This window comes from Brachycentrus maculatus, unplaced genomic scaffold (assembly GCF_059751285.1).
Source record: "Brachycentrus maculatus isolate JH-2025_06_01 unplaced genomic scaffold, ASM5975128v1 h1tg000306l, whole genome shotgun sequence".
NCBI lineage: Eukaryota > Metazoa > Arthropoda > Insecta > Trichoptera > Brachycentridae > Brachycentrus > Brachycentrus maculatus.
This window is the reverse complement of record NW_028281056.1, coordinates 1381278-1401448: the sequence shown is the minus strand read 5'-3', so window position 1 is coordinate 1401448 and position 20171 is coordinate 1381278. Positions and strand designations below refer to the sequence as shown.

General features: G+C 33.6%; 1 protein-coding gene across 5 annotated transcripts in view; it reads right to left on the bottom strand.

Annotated features, from left to right (window-relative positions):
* Positions 1-19882, bottom strand: part of LOC148304729 (rab11 family-interacting protein 4A-like) — a 137222-nt gene extending 117340 nt beyond the window's left edge. For 3 of the 5 annotated variants that reach the window (XM_088267852.1, XM_088267854.1, XM_088267856.1), the window contains exons 1-2: positions 19587-19882; positions 2842-2874 (exon numbers count right to left, since the gene is read on the bottom strand). The gene's annotated coding sequence lies outside the window, so the exon portion shown is untranslated. The remainder of the gene's footprint in view (positions 1-2841; positions 2875-19586) is intronic. The other 2 variants (XM_088267853.1, XM_088267855.1) reach the window with 1 other exon arrangement.
* Positions 19883-20171: the final 289 nt, after the last annotated feature.

Genomic DNA, 20171 nt, shown 5'->3' with positions numbered 1-20171 from the left:
GAAATAAAACTAGGTACAGTTATTTACCAAAAGTTCGGTTCATCCGATAACAAATTCACCACGGGATTTAATTTCAATTTACTTATACGATATTTTAAAAATGAAATAAACATACACAGTTGCAACAATCATTTCATAATAACCTCGTTTCGTAATTTTATCGAAAAAGAATTCCGTACAATTCAGTCATTTTTGTCGTAATTAACGCAAATTTAAACAAATGTTGCATTTTTAATCACTCTTGTACGTCACTATTATAAAATTATGCAGATATTTTATATGTGTATGCGGGTACATTCGTATTGCATAATATTTGTGTCGGTGACAGGAATCGTAAGTTGAGAGACCGTTAAATGAAAGTAAGCCAAATTTTTACTCCACTCGCAGAGAGAATAGAACGCCACACCACTCTGTCTTTGCAAACATTCTTCGTCTCTTCCACATTAATGCACCTCTTCATGCATATCCGCCGAATATTTCGACTCCTGACTCCACTGCTTTCAAGTATTTGACATACCTATGTCGTATGTACCTGTTTTAAGTCAAAAACAAAAATATTTAATATTATTTTAAAAAATATTTAAAGTATTATTTTGCTAATTTTCGATAATATTACTGGAATATTGGTTTTTTTTTTTAAATGATATAAAATTATAATAATAATGAAATAAAACTAACTAACTAACTAACCATCACGCCGCTTCCCCGCAGGGGTAGGCAGAGAGAATCGAACGCCACACCACTCTGTCCTTGCAAACATTCTTTGCCTCTTCCACATTCATGCATCTCCTCATACATACCCGACGATTATTACGACTCCTGACCCGGCCGCTTTCAAGTATTTGACATACCTGATTGTGCCAAGTTTTCCTCGGTCGTCCTCTGCTTCTTTTTCCAACTACATTCGCTCCATAAATTTGTTTAACCGTTCTTTCTTCACTCATACGCTCCACATGTCCAAACCATCTCAACACACCTTTCTTAATTTTATCGATAATGCTTATCTCAGCCTTACATTCTTTCCTTATTTCATCATTCGAACATCTATCAAACATCGAAATAATATTATAATGAAATAAATAAATAAATACAAGCAGCAGCTCGTACCCCCTACGTTAACCTTCAACGTCCCAAGGACACAACTCTAAAATTAAGAATTAGTTTCAATGATTAAAGACTACATGTTTCAGAAGTTAAACTTCCATCATTCAGGTCTGTATAATAACAATGTTATGTCTGTATTATAAGGTCTGTATAATGTTATTATACAGACCTGAATGATGGAAGTTTAACTTCTGAAACATGTAGTCTATAATAAAACTCAAGTGGTAAAAAACAAGTGTTTTCTTTGATCATTGTAACATGTCTTACCACAAAGTTAATGCCGAAACAATAAATAAAAGAATTAGTTTCATATACGGTCTTTGAAAATAATGCGGAAACCATAGGTTTAAAACAAATAGTGGTATTTACTAAGCAAAACTTAAATTAAAAATGGATAGATTTTATCACAAAGTGACTCCCGAATCAATTTATGGAAGATTTATGTTTTAAACACAAGTGTTACATTTGCTGATTTTCTGAAATGTTACTGGAAAATTGCCATCGGTGTTTTTAATCATAAATAAATACTTGTATGTAAATTTTATAAATCGTAAATCGGGAGTCATTCGACGCAATCAATTTATATGTCATTGTACCAGTGGCGTGCCTAGGGTTTACCAGTAAGGCAAGGCCATTATTTTTCACATTCGTGAATACATGATGTACCTATAATTTCTTCACCTCATATCATTCCCAGTATATTAAGCACCCAGAAAGTATTATAAATATAAACGATGTATTGTAATCATTGTAAAAATATGCATCCATGTAACTTTTGTAAGGTATAGCCATCACCTTTAAACAAAGAAAATGTTCACCATAATAAAATATCTTTCTCAGATATCAACCATTACTAATAAGTACCATCACCATATAGTGGCATGCATACTGTTTAATAATCATATAAGCGCACGATAATTTAAAAACAGTCACACATTAATTATGTATTTTTAATCATTTGGTCTAGATTTAGTCATTTTATTTGGAGTTTTTAGGTAGGCCGGGCTTTTGGGCTTCTAGGGAAGTACAGCCACTGCATTGTACCTACAACCTATGGCATATTTCTACGTCCGGTCGATTTAATGGTCATATTGGTAAATAAAATGTAGAGGAATCAATACATGAATCTAAATATAACTTCGCCTCTGCTAAAGTATTCAAATGATTGTAATAAGCACTTAAATATAAACTTCGTATAAATTGATTTTTACATTATTAATTCAGTATGGGAATTGTGAAGGCCATAAGTGGAAAATTGTACGAAATGGGATATTCTCAGTTATGAATTTCATTTATAATGTAACTGACGGGCTTTTTGGCAAAAAAAACATAAATAAAAAAACAATGAAAAGACAGTGTATTTCACTCTTAATTAAGTAAAAATAAATAAATATTGAGTTTGTGCTTCGTATTTTTTTTGGAGAGGCAAAGCGTAACAAGTGTAAGATTATAAGTAGATATATGTAGCTAACGAATTAACTTTTTAAATTTAAGTTTTAATTATTTTTAAACAAAATATAATTTTACAACATTTTGAGCGTGTCCAAATACTTGTTCACAAATATGGATTATCTCCAATTGTAGGAGTTATTTTTCATATTATTTTTTGACATCTCATCAAAGATGAAGAAGAATATGGAAGTCTGGGCATTTACGGGGCTGACGACCGTCATAGGCTGGTTTTAGATATTATGGTTTTAGATGGATGGCAAAAATATCATTAAATGTTTTATTTACCTTTGAAAACGACGTTTTCGAACGATTTTCAATCTGAAACAAACAAACAAATATTGATGGACCTATTTATGGTAGAAATTTAGATTTTGAAAATGTACATAGGTCACAGTTGTTCTAAAGCTTCACATTTTATATAATAACAACTTCATAGTTTTTTCCACATATATTTATTTAATTTGATCAAAAACTTGGTTTCGTCGTTACCATCGTATGTACTGTGAAGAAAAGGGCGCAGGAACGACGCGAGTATTGTTTTTTTTCAGGAATCGTCATTTTGCCGTCGTTATTTTTGCGATAGTTTTGTAATCTATAAGAAAAAAATGCTTTCTTTAGAGACCTCTCCCGAAATTAGACCACCGTCATCTGCACACAAAAAAGGCATGTTTCCTTTCCGACAGATGGCATACGCGAGATATTGTGGGAGCTCTTTATTATGATCAGTTCAATAAAAAAATGCGCACAATCTGGAGTAGATCCTGGCCAAGTACTTGGCGGTCTTGCTGCAAGTAACATCCCCCAGCCCCGGAAGCTTCCGGTCGTTTGTCTTTCCGGATTTTGAAAGGAGCAGCTGCCGTGAACAGTTTTAATTTAAAAATTAACCAGCTGCGACTAATAAGGGCTGTTTGAAAAGAAAAAAAGGAAGGAATCTATTATATTGGGCACGTGCTAAGAGGGTACTCTGTATGTTGTGATTTGTGATGTACCTACATAACAGTGCTTCGATTTTCTATGTACTAGGTCATATTATACGATGGAGAACCTTGGGAGAACAAGAGGTGTCGGAAGACCCCAAAAGAGATCGGCTGTCCAAACTCAAAACACACTAAGGGACATTTTTTTGTAGTACGTTGTTTTTGCATTTTTGCACTAAGTAGATTCTACTCAGTCCAAAAATGCAAAAAATGTCCCTTACTGTGTTTTAAGTTTGGACAGCCGAGATGGTCCGACGACATAGTCGCTGTGGGGGGTAAAACCTGGCTGCAAGCGACAATCGACTGGAGGAAATAGAAAGACTGGGAAGAGGCCTATATCCAGCAGTGGAGGTCAGAGGGCTTATAAAGACGAAGAAGAGGGTAGAGGTCATAGGTCGAGAAAGTACGGCTCGGGAGCCGCATGCGGATCTTTGACCTTTTAAGTGCAGCACCGGCACAAATATCCGAGAGAAGGCTCTTCCACTCTACGTATTCATGCGAACACTCTTTTCAACCTTATTAAAAGCAAACTGAGAAATCGTCTTACTGACGAGAACCTGGATACGTGCTAAAAATAACGACATACAAGCCTGACTTGATCAAACATTCAAAGGAGATGCAAGTCATAAGTAGAGTTCTCATGGGGATACCTTACTTTCATTAGATTTTTTATCAATAAATAAAATCCCTATTAAGTGTGAATTTTTTGGGTTTATTTAGTAATTCAATAAAGGTCTAAAATTATAATTGAAGTGTACTAAATTTCTAAAGTGATAATAGCTCTCAAAATTTTTTAATCGTTATAATGTGATATTTGGTTAATACGTTGCTAGGCTAATACTGTGCTAGGCGTAAAGACTTGGGAAAGGTATTTTTACCCGTTTGGTCGATTGATGCTAAAGGACGGGAAGGGTATTTTTCCCTTCAGAAAAGAAGGAATTACATACGTAATGTTTTTATATGAATATTATGTACTAATCTCTTTGTTAAGGTCTTAACTTTCTTTACATAAATATCAAATCCCGTCGACAGCGATCCGCAGGCGTAAAAAAACACCGGTCCTAAATGTGTTAATCGACTGCATAGTATGGTTCCGTTTTATTTTCAAACGCGCATAAACCTACAATCTCTCACTCCTCTGCAGTATATTTCGTAATCACAAAAAAACCCTCTTCCTGTTCATGAAAAAAATCATTCCAGTGGAGCATTTGGGTAAACACGTTCACAAAATAATAATTATTTTTAGTTTTACGTAAGAAATGGCTCGAATTCTCACGTTCGGCTCGGCTGACTTCCTACATAGAAAGGATAGAAGAAAAGTGAACAGACTTACAAGTGGACCATGTTACGCAGAAATCATCCAGCCCACACATTTGCAAGCTGATATAATTGCATTTCAATCTTTTCAGAATTAAAAAAAAGAAAAATCTTAAAAATCTTATATCCACAGAAAGGCATTTTTTACTGTTTGTCATATTCAAAATTTTGATTATTTTGTCAAAAAGGTCACAGTTCGGTATTTCATTGGTTGGATAGTTTCAGCAAAATAAAAAAAAAATTAAAAAACAAGTGAACGAGTATTTGGACACACTCAAAATGTAAATAAATTATCTGGTCAAATTATAAGCTTTAATAATAAAAATGAAAATGATATTTTCTGGCGTTTCTCATGTGATTGATTATAATCCAGGATTCGGTCCTCACATAATAATAAAAGAGTTTCCGCTCAATAAAAAGCTTATTTTTATCTCACCAATAGATGTCACTAGTGAAGTTCTAGTGATTCAAGAATAATGTTTCAAAATTGGTTTATATTATATGTATAAATATAGAACTTCCAAGAATTTGAGTAGTGTGGTTGCCAATAATGGGTAGAATTGGTGAATGTTACACGTGTGTAAAGTGATCACTTAAACCAGCCTATGAGGTCTTCAGCCCCGTTAATGCCCAGACTTGCATATTCTTCTTCATCTTTGATGAAATGTCAAAAAAAACAAATGAATATACTTATCTAACCATCTTGGATGGTTTCAGTGTAATTATTTTTGGTTTCTTCTTCTAGTTCGAGGTCGAACACATCAAAACCACATTTTTTCCGCAATATTTTCATTCATGTTAAGGTAAATTATTTAAACGTGGAAAAATACTGAAAACTGTCATCCCACATGGACGTTTCTAACATATTTTTTCATGGATTTTTGGGTAAGAAAAAAGTTCTTCAAAAAATAATTTTGTCTTGGGTAAATTAAAAATTTACTATTGATGAAGTAAAATTTACTATTTATAAAAAGTCAAATTTTGCACATTGTGGGTTGGATGGTTTCTGCTTAACGTGTTCCAAGTAGGAGCATGTAAAGAGCTTCACGCCTGGTGGACTCTTCACTTGCTCGTATTAATAAATGTCTAACCCACATTTTATTGCGTTGTTTGCCACAAAATGTCTGAAGTCGTTTATTGAGCATTCAAATGTGTCTTGTGAAATTAGAAACAATTAACTTGATACAAGATTTTTACAGATAAGAACAACTTTAATTAACTTCTTTTCAGGATCCAATTACAGTTTTCATCAATTTCATCATCGTCTGTTATGGATAATGAGAAGGTCATACATAGTTGCACCGGTGCCTTATTAAATGGATAATAGAATCAACATATTGAGTGTCCAAATACTTGGTCACATATCGCTCACTCCTTTCGAGAATGTCATAAATAAAATAAAAAGATTTTTCAGGAGAACGTTTTTAAAGTTTAAAAATATAATACAATTTATTAAAAATGAATACAAAGCTGCTTATTGAACTTTTTACTGTGCAGCAGATTTTCTTAGGTAAAACCTGAAGGTTTTTCCTCCATTTGAAAAATAACTAGTTTATTAAAAAAAAAAAAACGATACCTTTTCTTCAAAATGCAAAAACATCACAATATGCCCTGTAGCAGGTAAATATTAAGTTAAAAATATGCCTCTTTTGCTGAGATATAGTACATTTTCTGGGCATTCCGAAAACATGCACAACTGAAAATTGACGATTTTCGATTTATGACGTTCTTGGAAGGAGTGAGCGATATCTAGATTATCTCCAATTATAGGAGTTATTTTTCACATATTTTTTGGACATCTCAACATAGATGAAGAAGAATATGGAATTCTGGGCATTTACGGGGCTTAAAACCGTCATAGGCTGATTAAGTGATCACTTTACACACGTGTAACATTCACCAATTCTGCCCATGATTGACAACCACACTCCTCAAATTCTTAAAAGTTCTATATATATATATATATATATATATATAAATATATATATATATATATATATATATATATATATATATATATACATATATATATATATATATATATATATATACATATATATATATATATATATATATATATATATATATATATATACATATATATATATATATATATATATATATATATATATATATATATATATATATATATAGCTCATAATTTGACCAGATAATTTATCTACAACTTTTGAGTGTATTCATGTGATTTTATTCCAGATTTCGGACCTCACATGCAAATGAAAGAGTTTCTACGCAATAAAAAGCTTCGTTCATCTCACCAATAGATGTCTCTAGTGAAATTCTAGTAATTTCTGTTTATGGTCTACAAATTGATTTCTTATTGGCCAAAACATCTGGCGCCACAATATGTATCATTTAAAATCAGGTGTGACTGAAGACTTGCCTATAAAGTTTGATATTTTCATATTTATCGTTAGCAGAGGGGCGGAAACAATTTACACACCAATTTTAACGGATATGGTTTTGAAGAAGTCCTTATGTCTAAGAATAATTTACCTACTTAGTTTCGGCGAACTTTCTCGTGGGAATTTTATAAAAAGTACATATTCATATTTAAAATCCTCTTCACATTATCATACGCATTCCTAAACAATTTTCTTGTGTGGGAACTTGAGCATGTTCGTGTGAAAATAGCATGTTAATGACCTATATTGTTTTACATTTAAATTTAAATAAAAGGATCGTCAAGAGTAATGACAGCGGGGGCGTGTGGCAATTTAATCACACACCAATTTAGCGTGTATAAATAGTTTTTTAAGCAAACAAATTCGAATAAAACAGTAACTCCATCGATTTTGCTCTTAAAGATAAAAAAAAATAGTTAATAAACGGAATATACAGTAAATCCCCCTATAACGTTGATATACATAGTAACCGCGTTATCGGAGGGAACATTATAAGCTATTTTGAATATTGAAAGCATTAACTTTGTGATATATTATTTTGAGAAATAAAAAGACTTTGTTTTTGATCCACTCACATTTTTCTAAAAAACCATTTAGTTTCGGCAACAACCTGTTGCCCTCTTCAGGGTTTAAGGCTTCAGTCATAAAATAAACCCTGAAGTGGGCAACAGGTTGTTGCCGAAACTGGTTGGTTTTTAATAAAAATGTGAGTGGATCAGAAAAAAATTATTTCTCAAAATAATCTAACTTTATAAGAGAGTTTTTTAAATTGTATTTTAACATTTTAACCATCGGAAATGACTGAAATGAATCATATAAAATTAAAATACAATTTAAAAACATTAACCGAGTATAAAGTTCCTTACGATAACGCGGTACCTATCTCAACGTTGTATGGGGGTTAGAATTAAATTGAATTTAATTTACTGAATTTAAGAATATTTGCAAATATTTTCGACCTAGAGAATTGATTCTTTGAATGGTCGGAGTTTGAGGTGTAGTGTACAATATCAAGGAGGCACTAGACTTTTTTTTGTTATAATGATTGGGTATTTTCTTTCATACTATTTGCAACCAGATGATGCATAGGGCACCGTATCGGATAGAAAAGGATAGATCATTAATTCAACTAAGACAAGGTGATCAATTTAGATATATGGGTGGAATATTTTTGATATAAGATAAAGACGACTTAAATAAAGTACATTACTGCTAAGTATATGAGACAAAAAAATTAGGAAAAAAATATGAACAATAGCAGCAATTGCTAGGGCACTCAGGTTTGCATATCCGTACTCGCACAAGCTTGTGTAAGTGGATTATATAAGCTACCGGAAATTTGAATGAATTTCTTGAGGTAAAAATGTAATAATGAGATGATATGAGGTGCGCGATAGGGTAATTCGGGTAAATATGCCCCCTTAAAAATATGCCCCACTCTTCCTGATTGCATCGATTGCTGACTAGATATGTGTAGAGCAGCGATTGTATGTGTGTTGGTATTTTAAGATCAAAAAGTAAAGGCACGTGTCACACACTTGTGTTTGAAAAAAGGAATCAAGTTGAGGTAAACTAACTGAACAATTGAAGCATCTTACAAACACCCGTACACTTCTATATACAGTTATCATTTAATCAAATTACAGCGTAAATGGACCATTTAATATTATTTCTATGAAAATCTCAAATACTTCCCACGGATTATTTCATGTTTTCGTCGTCTTACGTGGAAATAACGGAGATTATACATAATTTTTCATCGCACCGGATTTTAAACATTAACATGACATGATGTCAATATAACATGATATGAGAAGCGAGAATACAATACGTGTAGTACACTGTTATGAAAATAAAATAAAAATAATCATAAAATAGGAGTAAATAAAGAATGGCTCACGTACAATTTCATTTAAATATGTAGTTTAGTTAGAACAGCTCGAGATGTGAAGAAGGATGGTATGAGTTAGCTAGATAAAAAACACAAATAATGAGGTTCAAGGGTTATTTGACAAGGTAGCAGAAGAATGAATATGATAGAATATATCCTCTCCAAGCACAAGAGCTCAGTCTCTTTTTTGGAGAGGCTCAGCACAACTAAAATTATTTTAAGTAGAAATGGATAGATTTTGTATTTAAAATTGTAACCATATTAAAAAATAAAAAGTAATACGACCTTATCATTGTTAAGCATAAATAAGGGAAAAATATGAAAGCAAAAGAGAAGGAAGAAGACCAAGATGAAGATATGTGGACCAGGTGAAAGAGAGGCGAGGAGTCGGCTCGTACAGAGAACTAAAAAACCTGGATTAGGACAGAAAACTGTTAAACAAACATTATACTTGTACTACTATATCTACCATCACCCCACTTTCTGAATGGGTATTCAGAGAGGATGGTACGCCACACTCGTCTGCCATGGCATATATTCCTAGCTTCCTCTACATTGTGCATCTATTCACGCATGTCCTCCCATTACGTAGACTTTTGGCACGACCAGATTTCATTCCAGTTATGATTGATTTGGTTGTGCCAAATATTTATATTCTCTCATATTCTCTTGCATTCCTTTCCAATATCTTAGTTTTTGTCGTATTTCATTTTTAAAGTGCTGTTATTTCTGCAGCGTTCACTCTGCTTTCACCCTTCTATTGCTAATTGCATGTTTCGTTTCCATGCATCAATGTTGGCACTATCTTTATCTTATCTATGACTTATGACTGTATTTAAAGCACTTTTTACTATATTCCCTGCATTAACTCTTTTTCCAATATCCATGTCCACTTTTCCATTCCTTTAAAACATATCTCTTTAAATGTTATGTACTCCTGGTTCTATAAAAATTGAGTACACCTACGTAACGTATTTCGTATAAAATGTATTTTCCCATCGTTTTTTCCCAGTAAAATTAATAAAACGCTTTGAAAAATAATAGCAAAAGACGTTAGCATTAAAGTTTACAACAGACATTTTTGCAAATTACTCTGAAATCTGAAGATATGATCATTCTGAAAATGCGATCTTTAGCACGGTTATTTTAGCATTATTTTGTTACTATGAAATTTCGAGATAGAAATAATTCGTCCATAGAGCTGTTTGATTGCCAAAGAAGCGAAGATTGCATAATTATTCGGACTATGGGAAAAGCGTTCAATCTATACATCTGAATACATATTAGTCAGTTTTATTAATGCCTTAGTAATTTTTAAAGCAAGACTACGAGGAAAAGGTAGGTAGTTTTGATGTCGAACCGATCACGGATAACGTTTTTCCATACGATAAAATATGCTATATCGTGTCGATATATTGATTTTTGCGCTGTACGATCGATAAACCTGAGGTTACATTTCAATGAAATGAAATTTGAGCATTCCTGGTATTTACAAGACAATCCCATGGTTGACAATTTTGAAAATAAAACGGTTTTTGTACATTTCAAGAAATCTTGTAAAAAAACTCTATAAAACTAAGCGAATTATTGGAGGAAAAACTAAAACATTTCAACCATTCAGGTATAAAAAGATAATAATATCTAGCTTTAAAAATGTTAAAATGAACAAGAATTTGAATTTTCTACCTGGTAAAACCTTAACTTCATTCAAATTTTTTTCCTTTGTAAAAAATGTCCTGCGTGCTATACAATAAAATAAATTAGGGGGTATTATTAGGATTTTGGTCAGTCTATTAAACTCTACTAAGCAGTAAAGGAGTCTTTTAATATATTAGTTTAATATATTAGTTGAAAGTATCTTAAAATGGACTGTAGTCTATTCAACCGCAGCTTTTGATACTAACACAGGTGTAAAAAGTTTGAAGAAACCATTACAATGTGTTATAGGAGTCAAGGAAACTAGTAAGAACCTATATATGTGTATAACAAAAAGCTTTTAAGGGAAGGTTTTTTATGGGGTGGGTGTAACAATGCACAGTTCTCACGATAAATTATTAGACCGTAAGGTTTGGCTTCTTAGCGCAGTGGCTACAATGTAGAATGATATCAGGAACAATTTATTATTTTTTCTTTCTATCGAAAACTTGCAAAGTCCGCCTCCGTAGTGTAATGGTCAGCACGCTCGGCTACCGTTCTGGAGGTCCCAGGTTCGATTCCCAAGGGGGGTAAAAATAAATATAAGTGATTTTTTCACTGTAATATTTATTCTATATTACCATGGACTGGTACCTGAAGCGGAGGGCTGATCACCTTTCCTTCATGTGTAAAACGAGCATGATAACACTGCTTTTATAAGACACAGTGCCCTATGCACCATTGGGGTGCGGATAAGGGTTTTATTATTATTATTATTATTATTTGAAAACTGGATTATTCACCCTACGGATGATATATCAATATTTCATGTATCTCAACTTATGGTGAAACATTTATCGTGTTTTTTTTATATGAAGAGGATGGAAGAATGAGCGTCCCAGGGCTAACGACCTGCCATTTGGTTGGCTTAAGCGATCACTTTATACACTTACGTAACGTTCACCATGTCATATTGACATATCATCGCAGGGTGAATAAATAATAGTATGGTAATCTTTCTTTTGCCAACTCTATGCTTCACTTCCATACATTAGGGTTGGTACCAGGATTCCATTGTATTCTGACAGTTAAGCTTTTGCTGTTAGGTTTTTATTTGCTATAACTTATTTCAGTACACCATTAACTCTGTTCCCAGCATTCACTTTCCTTACAATATATTTATCAATCATTCCATCCATAGAAAACATACTTCCCTTATATACGTAAATACGAAATCATCTACCTGTTCCATAATTTCTCAATTCACTACTATTTTACATCCAAAACTACATACAATCTCTTCCAAATACCATGACATTGTCATTGGTGAGCGTGTTCAGCTGCCGTGCTGGAGGTCCCGTGTTCGATTCCAAGGGGGGGGGGGGGTGAAAAAAATTATTAGTGATTTTACACTCTAATATTTATTTAATAGTACCCTGGACTGGTCCCTGAAACACAGAAGTGATCACCTTGCCTTCATGTAAGTAATGATCAAGATAATACTGGGTCAATAACGATGCAGTGCCCTATGCACCATTATGTGCGGATACGGGTTAGAATACGATATATAATACGAAAAACTTGCGATATTTATTTATTTATATAATACAATAGTTACATACGAAAAACCTGCGACATTATTAAACAGGTACCAGGAGCACATCAGGTGTAAGGAGTAACAATAAACAGTTCAATACGTGCGTAGACACCGGGGGGAATCGTTAGGTGAATCCACGGACCGTGACCTATCAAGGAGGGTCGTTGGCTACCTACCCTTACCCGACTTGTAGCGCGCAGGTTGGCGGTACCTGATGGATGACCGTGGGGAAATACTGTGGGAAATACCTTTAAAAGTACTCGTTGGAATTTTTGGGTTCATCAACCGCCGGTTTTATGATTCCCGTGACAGACCTTCTCGGGACCACTTAGTTTATTCAGATATTTGAATAAGTGTTATCTTAATCTTTAGGGAAATATGAAGAAATGTGTATGAATAAAGATGTAAATGTTCGCTTGTTAAATATCCTTATATTTTTAGACACAGTGTCTGAAATAAGTATAAATTTTAGAGTTGTGTCCTTGGGACGTTGAAGGTTGAAGAGAGGGTAGGAGCTGTTTATTATTTTTTTTATTTATTATTTTCTATGACTGGGATTTATTATTTTCAACGGAGTCCTGGTTCCAACTCTAATGTATGGAAGTGAAACGTGGAGTTGGCAAAAAAAGGATGAAAGTAGACTGAATGCAGTCGAAATGCGATCTCTCAGAAGAATGTGCGACAAAACGATGTATGATAGATGTTCGAATATTGAAATAAGGAAGGAATGCAAAGCTGAGATAAGCATTATCGATAAAATTAACAAAGGTGTTTTGAGATGGTTTGGACATGTAGAACGAATGAGTGAGAAAAGAACGGTAAAACAAATTTATGTGGCGAATGTAGTTGGAAAAAGAAGCAGAGGAAGAACAAGAAGTGGTCAGGTTAGGAGTCGTAATAATCGGCGCGTATGTATGAGGAGATGAATGAAAGAGGCGAAGAATGTTTGCAAAGACAGAGTGGTATGGCGTTCTATTCTCTCTGCCTACCCCTGCGGGGAAGCGGCGTGATGGTTAGTTAGTTTTTTTAAATATAAAAAATAGGCTTTAGTCATTGTCATATTTTTAATTATGGGTTTGTTATTCAAATTATGAAAATGAGAAACAGCTTCTACCCCCTCTTCAACCTTCAACGTCCCAAGAACACAACTCTAAAATTTAGACTTAGCTTCACAAACGGTGTTTCAAAATGATGCGGAATGCATCGAAACACGTGTCACAATAGAAATAGTGGTATTTACTAAGTAAAACTTAAATTAAAAATGGATAGATATTACCACAAAATATATGTTTATTCAACTTTTTTCGATTCCTGATCAATATTAGATAAACACATATCGATATCTCAACAAGATGGAAAAGAATATAGAATTGTTGGGTATATGTTAATATGTGACGCGTTTATTAAGTCTTATTAAGAAATTTAAGAATTCTACCAACTGTCTGCAGTTACAATAAATAAGAATATAGAAGTCTGCGTATTTACGGAACTAACGACCCGTTATAGGTTGGTTAAAGTCATTTAAGTAAGTAAACGTCGAAACACGTGTCACAATAGATTTTGGAAATAGTAGTATTAACTAAGTAAAACTTAAATTTAAAATGGATAGATTTTACCACAAAGTGACTGCCGAATCAATTCATGGAATATTTATATTTTGAGTACAAGTATTATATTGCTGATTTTCTGGAATATTAATGGAAAAATTGTCATCGGCGTTTTTAATCATTTATAAATATATGTAAATTATGTCCACCTCCGTAGTGTAATGGTCAGCACGCTCGGCTACCGTTCTGGAGGTCCCGGGTTCGATTCCCAGGGGGGGTCAAATAAATATAAGTGATTTTTTTACTGTAATATTTATTCTCTATTACCCTGGACTGGTACCTAAAGCGGAAGGCTGATCACCTTTTCTTTATGTGTAAACGATCAAGATAACACTGCGTTTATATGAAGCAGTGCCCTATGCACCATTGGGTGCGGATAAGGGTTTTATTATTATCAAATTAAAAATCGTAAATCGGGAGTCATTCGACGCTATTAATTTATATTTCAATTTACCTACTAAAGTTGTGGGAAATATACCTATGGCATATCGCTCACTCCTTTCAAGAACGTCATAAATCAAAAATCGTCAATTTTCAGTTGTGCATGTTTTCGGAATGCCCAGATATTGTACTATATCCCAGCAAAAAAGGCATATTTTTAACTTAATATTTACCCGCTACAGGGCAGAAAATGTTGTTTTTGCATTTTGAAGAAAATGTATTGTTTAATTATTTTTTTTAAATATATTAAATATTTTTCAAATTTAGGTAAAACCTTCAGGTTTTACCTAAAAAGATCTGTTGCACAGTAAAAAGTTCAATAATAGGCTTGATGTCTATTTTTAATACACTGCGTTATATTTTAAAACATTAAAATCGTTCTCCTGAAAAATCGAGTATTTTGATTTATGACGTTCTTGAAAGGAGTGAGCGATATGGCTACGTCCGTTCGATTTGTTGGTCATATTGTGACTAAAGTGACTGCCGAATCAATTAATTTTATCTCTAAGGGACACTCCACTGAGGTAACGTAAAGTTAGGTACTCGTATTACTGTACAGCATTATTATAAGAGACTGGTGCAGCGTGCATTCCTCTCGTCCAGGTAAGCTTCACCGGAGCAGATCAGGCCCCAGGAATGCTGAACTTGCGAGCCAACCCGACCGAGTGACGTCACGACACGGAAATGCACGAAGCGAGCACGAACGGCCCGGGGATGAGGCGAGAGTAGCGAATACCTACTCATACGTAGCATTCCTAAACGATGTCGAAAACCTGCGTAAACCATGTCGACGGTATACTGCCTATTGAGTCAAAACATAAAAAAATAATAATACAGTTTTTCACTTAAAATTTGATGTTTTTCGAACGAAATTAGACGCCTGACAAATGAAACTCGACGTTCAAATCAAGAAAACAAAAACAAATTTGAAACAAATAAAAATGAACGTTTAACAAACAAAATGGACGGTTTACAAACTAAATTAGTAGCCTTACAAAACAATTTGGACATTTAACAAATCAAAATGAACGTTTAACAAACAAAATGGACGTTTTCCAAACCAAATTAGAAGCCTTACAAACAAATTTGAACGTTTAACAAATCAAAATGGACGTTTAACAAGCAAAATTAACGTTTAACAAACCAAATTGGACTTTAAAAAAATCAGATTGGGCATTATGTTTTATTTTATAGAAAAGATAGAATTTAAAAACATACATTTGTTTATTTATTTGAACTTCATGTACAGAAATGAAACATGTACATTGGCGGGCTTAGTGGTAAAAAGCAATATCTTTCAACCGACAAAAACAGACAAGTGATATTAGGCAAAGCGTTTGATACCATATGCATGTATAGCTGTTCGCAATCAGGGCGTAGATAGTACTTAAACATAAAAAAAAACATAAATTACAAATAACTGTTGTATTAATTAATAATTAAGTAAGCAACTTAGGGAGAAATAACAATTTATAATCATGATTTCTCGTGCAGCAGAAAAATACAACTACTTTTTTGTTTTTGTTTTTTTTTTATTGTTTAAAAACAGAAACACATATTTGTGATTTTATTATTTACACAAATATTTCAATTTCATACTGTATGTGAGCTTAAGCGGCGCATTATTAGAAATAGGGATCAAATTGTGGTAGAGTGGGTTCGAATCGAGAACTCTTGACTTAAAAGTCCGCGACACTAACCACGGGATCCTGTTAAGGAGGCGGTGGACTCAGAAAGTTGGGGAACCTCTGGTCCATAGAAAAAGAAATACGAAGTACTTTTTAAGTACGTGTAATTCGTGATTCATGAAAAGAAACTATTACATTCAAAGGTATATTTCATAGATAAAGTAATTAGTAATTCAGCCATTCATGTCATATCGCAGAAAATATAAGTTGGATATTACACAATAAATAATTACGCGGGTAGGTCTTTGCTTTCCCTACGAGTACCTACCTCGTTTTACATGTTGGTGCACTGATAATAGCAGCACGTAGGAGCGTGGATAGTCGATAGTGAAAAATGAAAGCGTGCTATTTTGCTATTCACAGGCCTTTGGGAAATAATATTGTGCAGAGATAATATAAAAACAGTGGTCGAGATGTGAATCAATGACTACAAAGAAATTTTTGTACGGTAGATATCTGCCTTGTAGCCTTTAAGGGGAACTCATTGACTTTCGGAACGCGAACGACCTCGCTAGAGGTCGGTCGTGCTTCCGCGCGCTATTATATTGAAAAAATCTTTTTATAATTCTTTTAACTTCTTACCAATGAACCTTTTCCTTTCAAAACAATATATTTATTTCGAGAAAAACCTATTTTTTACATACAAAAACAGTGTTTTAAGCAAAAAATTAAAAATACATAAGAGTAAAATTTTACCTGGGTTTTATTTTAAGATAATTAAGTTGCAATTTATCGTATATTGGGCCTTAAAACACAGCAAGAGAATAAAAAACGAAAAAAATCTAATTTTTTAGAAGATTTGTGTTTTGCCAAGATTCGTGTAGCGTTTTTCTTTTCATATATTTTTTTCTTTTTTGATATTTTTAAAGTTCAATTCGTTTTGTACCATAAAAACATGGTACTGTAACTTTTAAAAGATACCCAGGTTTTATTTATTTATTTATTTTTTAGCAAGATTTAGGAGAATCTACTGAGGCTAGCAGAGTCAAATCCTCTTGCTCCATCATTTGCTTCTTGGCTGCTGGCTTCTTGAAAAACCTTTCCAAGGTTGTCTGTTTTTACCTCTTCTTCATCGCGTGCCGGAAATGACGGGCAAGGGTGACATAGTAGAGATCGTTGATCCTGTTGGCCTCAGCTGAGTTTGGATAATGCGTGTTGATAATCTCCTGCACCTCTTACCATTTGACCAGGATGGCCTTGATGGCAGTAGTTTATATTGGATGATTTGTTTGCTCCTCCCGATGTCAGATGAAGCTTCCCTTTGAGCTTCATCATGTTGTTGGACTAGAAGTGATTGGAGCTCTTCAGTTATCAGTTTTCCTTGGTGTTCTTCAATAAATTCCTACTCATCTCTCTCCGAATCTAACTTGATAATGTCTTTCACCACTTCCTAACTTGCTCAACTTCTTCTTCCTTGGTCCAGTAAGGATCAAACATCTTCTGGGTTTGCACAAGTATATTAGCTGCGTGCGACCTTGGAATGTTCGACCAGCAAAATGAAATACGATACAGTCCGTTATGAAAAGCGAAGTTCGTTGTGTGGGTCGTGAATGGACGAACAGAAAGTTCGTTATACGAGGCATCACCGTATATTAAAATAAAATATAATTTGCATAAACAAATATGTAATTACAATTAAATGAAATCATGATAATTATGGGTACAAGGGGGCGTTACAGCAGATTAACGAGTATCATTTTTGGTAGGCGTAATTTTAATGTATTTTTAATTTAACTCTACTAGAAAAACATTTATTAAAATCTATTGCGTGTTTCGAAGCATTCGACGTCATATATTTGAAAAAAAAAACTCGATCAAATAACGAGTTCCTTAAAATAAGTCGCTAATTGATTCGGTTATCGGGTTCGATCATTTAAGGCTAATCGATACATCAGAATGTACATAAATTTGGTTTCGTATTAGGTAGTACTACTACTACTACTACTACCATTAAGCCGTTTCCTCGCAGGGGTTGGCAGAGAGGATGGAACGTCACACTCTCCTATTCTGACGTTTACTCCTTGCCTCCTTCACATCCATATATCGTCATACATGCCCTCCGAATACGCAGACATTTGACACCAACATAATCAATTGATGAAAGTAATCAAAATTATAAATATACTTAAGGGAGTCGTACACGGTCGTAGTAGCTTTTACAAGCGTGTATAAGTACGGGTATGCAGCCCCGAGCGCGTTAGGCATGTCTGTTATTCTCTTTCCTCTCACACAGTACCAACCTAACATTTCTCTTCCGTTTATTTTTCCATATATTTTTTCAATGTCCTTTAACTTGAGCTCCTTCACTTGTGTCATCCTTATCCCGTCAAATATATCCTCTCATCGATTCGAAAATCTGCCGCGCAGACCTGCCTTCGTGTAATTTGCGATCGAATTTAAATGTTATCGATGCAGTGCCCTATGCACCACTCGAGTGCAGACAGGGTGGCTAAAATAATTGGAAGTATTAATATTTACTTTTATTTCGTCTTTAAGCCGACTTATACTTCTTTTCCTTGTAATATAATACAAAAGTCCATAAGGCACTGCACCGGTCACAAATTGAGAGCAATATATTGATTATTTTAACGCTTCGCATTATATATGTATTACATTTTAGAGAAAATATATTATAATATGTTATCCCAGCCGGGATTCGAACACATGCACCACACAGCGTGTAATAATAATATGTAATAAATAAGTACCTGTGCTTAAAAGTTGCAGAAAGAATAAAATAAAAAAGGGTTTATACATTAAATGTTCATAGTTGTATAAATTAAAAAAAAAATAGAAAAATAAAACAACATTCCATTCGAAAATCAAACACTTAAATTCTTAAGAATTTCTTATCAAATTTAAAATCTTAAGTATTATTTTTTGACATCTCATCAAAGATGAAGAATATGGAAGTCTGGCCATTTACGGGGCTGACAACCGTCATAGCCTGGTTTAAGTGATCACTGTACACACGTGTAACGTTCACCAATTCTAACCATTATTGACAACCACAATACTCACATTCTTGGAAGTTCTATATATATGAACCAATTTAGAAACCTTGTTCTTGAATCACTAGAACTTCACTAGAGACATTTTATTAGACTTCACTAGAGACATTTTATTGGAGAGATGAAAAGAAGCTTTTAATTGAGCAGAAACTCTTATATTAGTATGTGAGGTCCGAATCCTGGATTATAATCACATACATGAGAAACGCCTTAAAATATCATTTTAATTTTTATTATTTTAGCTTATAATTTGACCAGTTAATTTATTTACAACATTTTGAGTGTGAACAAGTATTTGGACACACTCAAAATGTTGTTAGTAAAAATCTTAAGTAGTTTGATGGGCGACACCAAAACTATTCGTTCTAAAACGGCGCTCTTTTTTAAACATGGATATTCTGCCAAGAAGACAACTTTATAATAATATTTATTCCACTCACCTTTGATTCAGTAAAATCTGCGACACAAACACGATACGCGGCCTTCTCGTCACGAGTTGCGAATAGGAAAAATCAAATTAACTTAACTTTATTCAACTCACTGAAAACTTGTCAATCGTTCAAAACACAGCCGAAAAACAATATTCACTCATCTGACGCACGGAATCACGAAATTGGATGTAATTTCAAACGATTATTGGTGATCACAAAACACGAAAACGATACAAAACAGAAATATTTGACATTGCAACACACACTGACAGGCAAACCTCCTCCCCGAGAGTAAACTTCACACTGAAGATAGCGCCAGAAAGTGTGGCACCTGTAATGGCGGCGCTAGTTTACAAACTTACGGAACACCGGTAAAGCGAGATAGCAATACAAAAATCATATTGAATCGCTCTAACGGACAGAGACAGCTTTTGTGGGGGAGTCAAATCTTTTGTTAGTGATATTATATGGTAAATTTTCAGAGGTACATAACAAATGGATCAATGATTATTATTTAATGTATTTTTTTAAATATAAATATGACTACCGAAAACGCAAAAATGTTCAGGAATTTGGTTCATCAATAAATTCGGT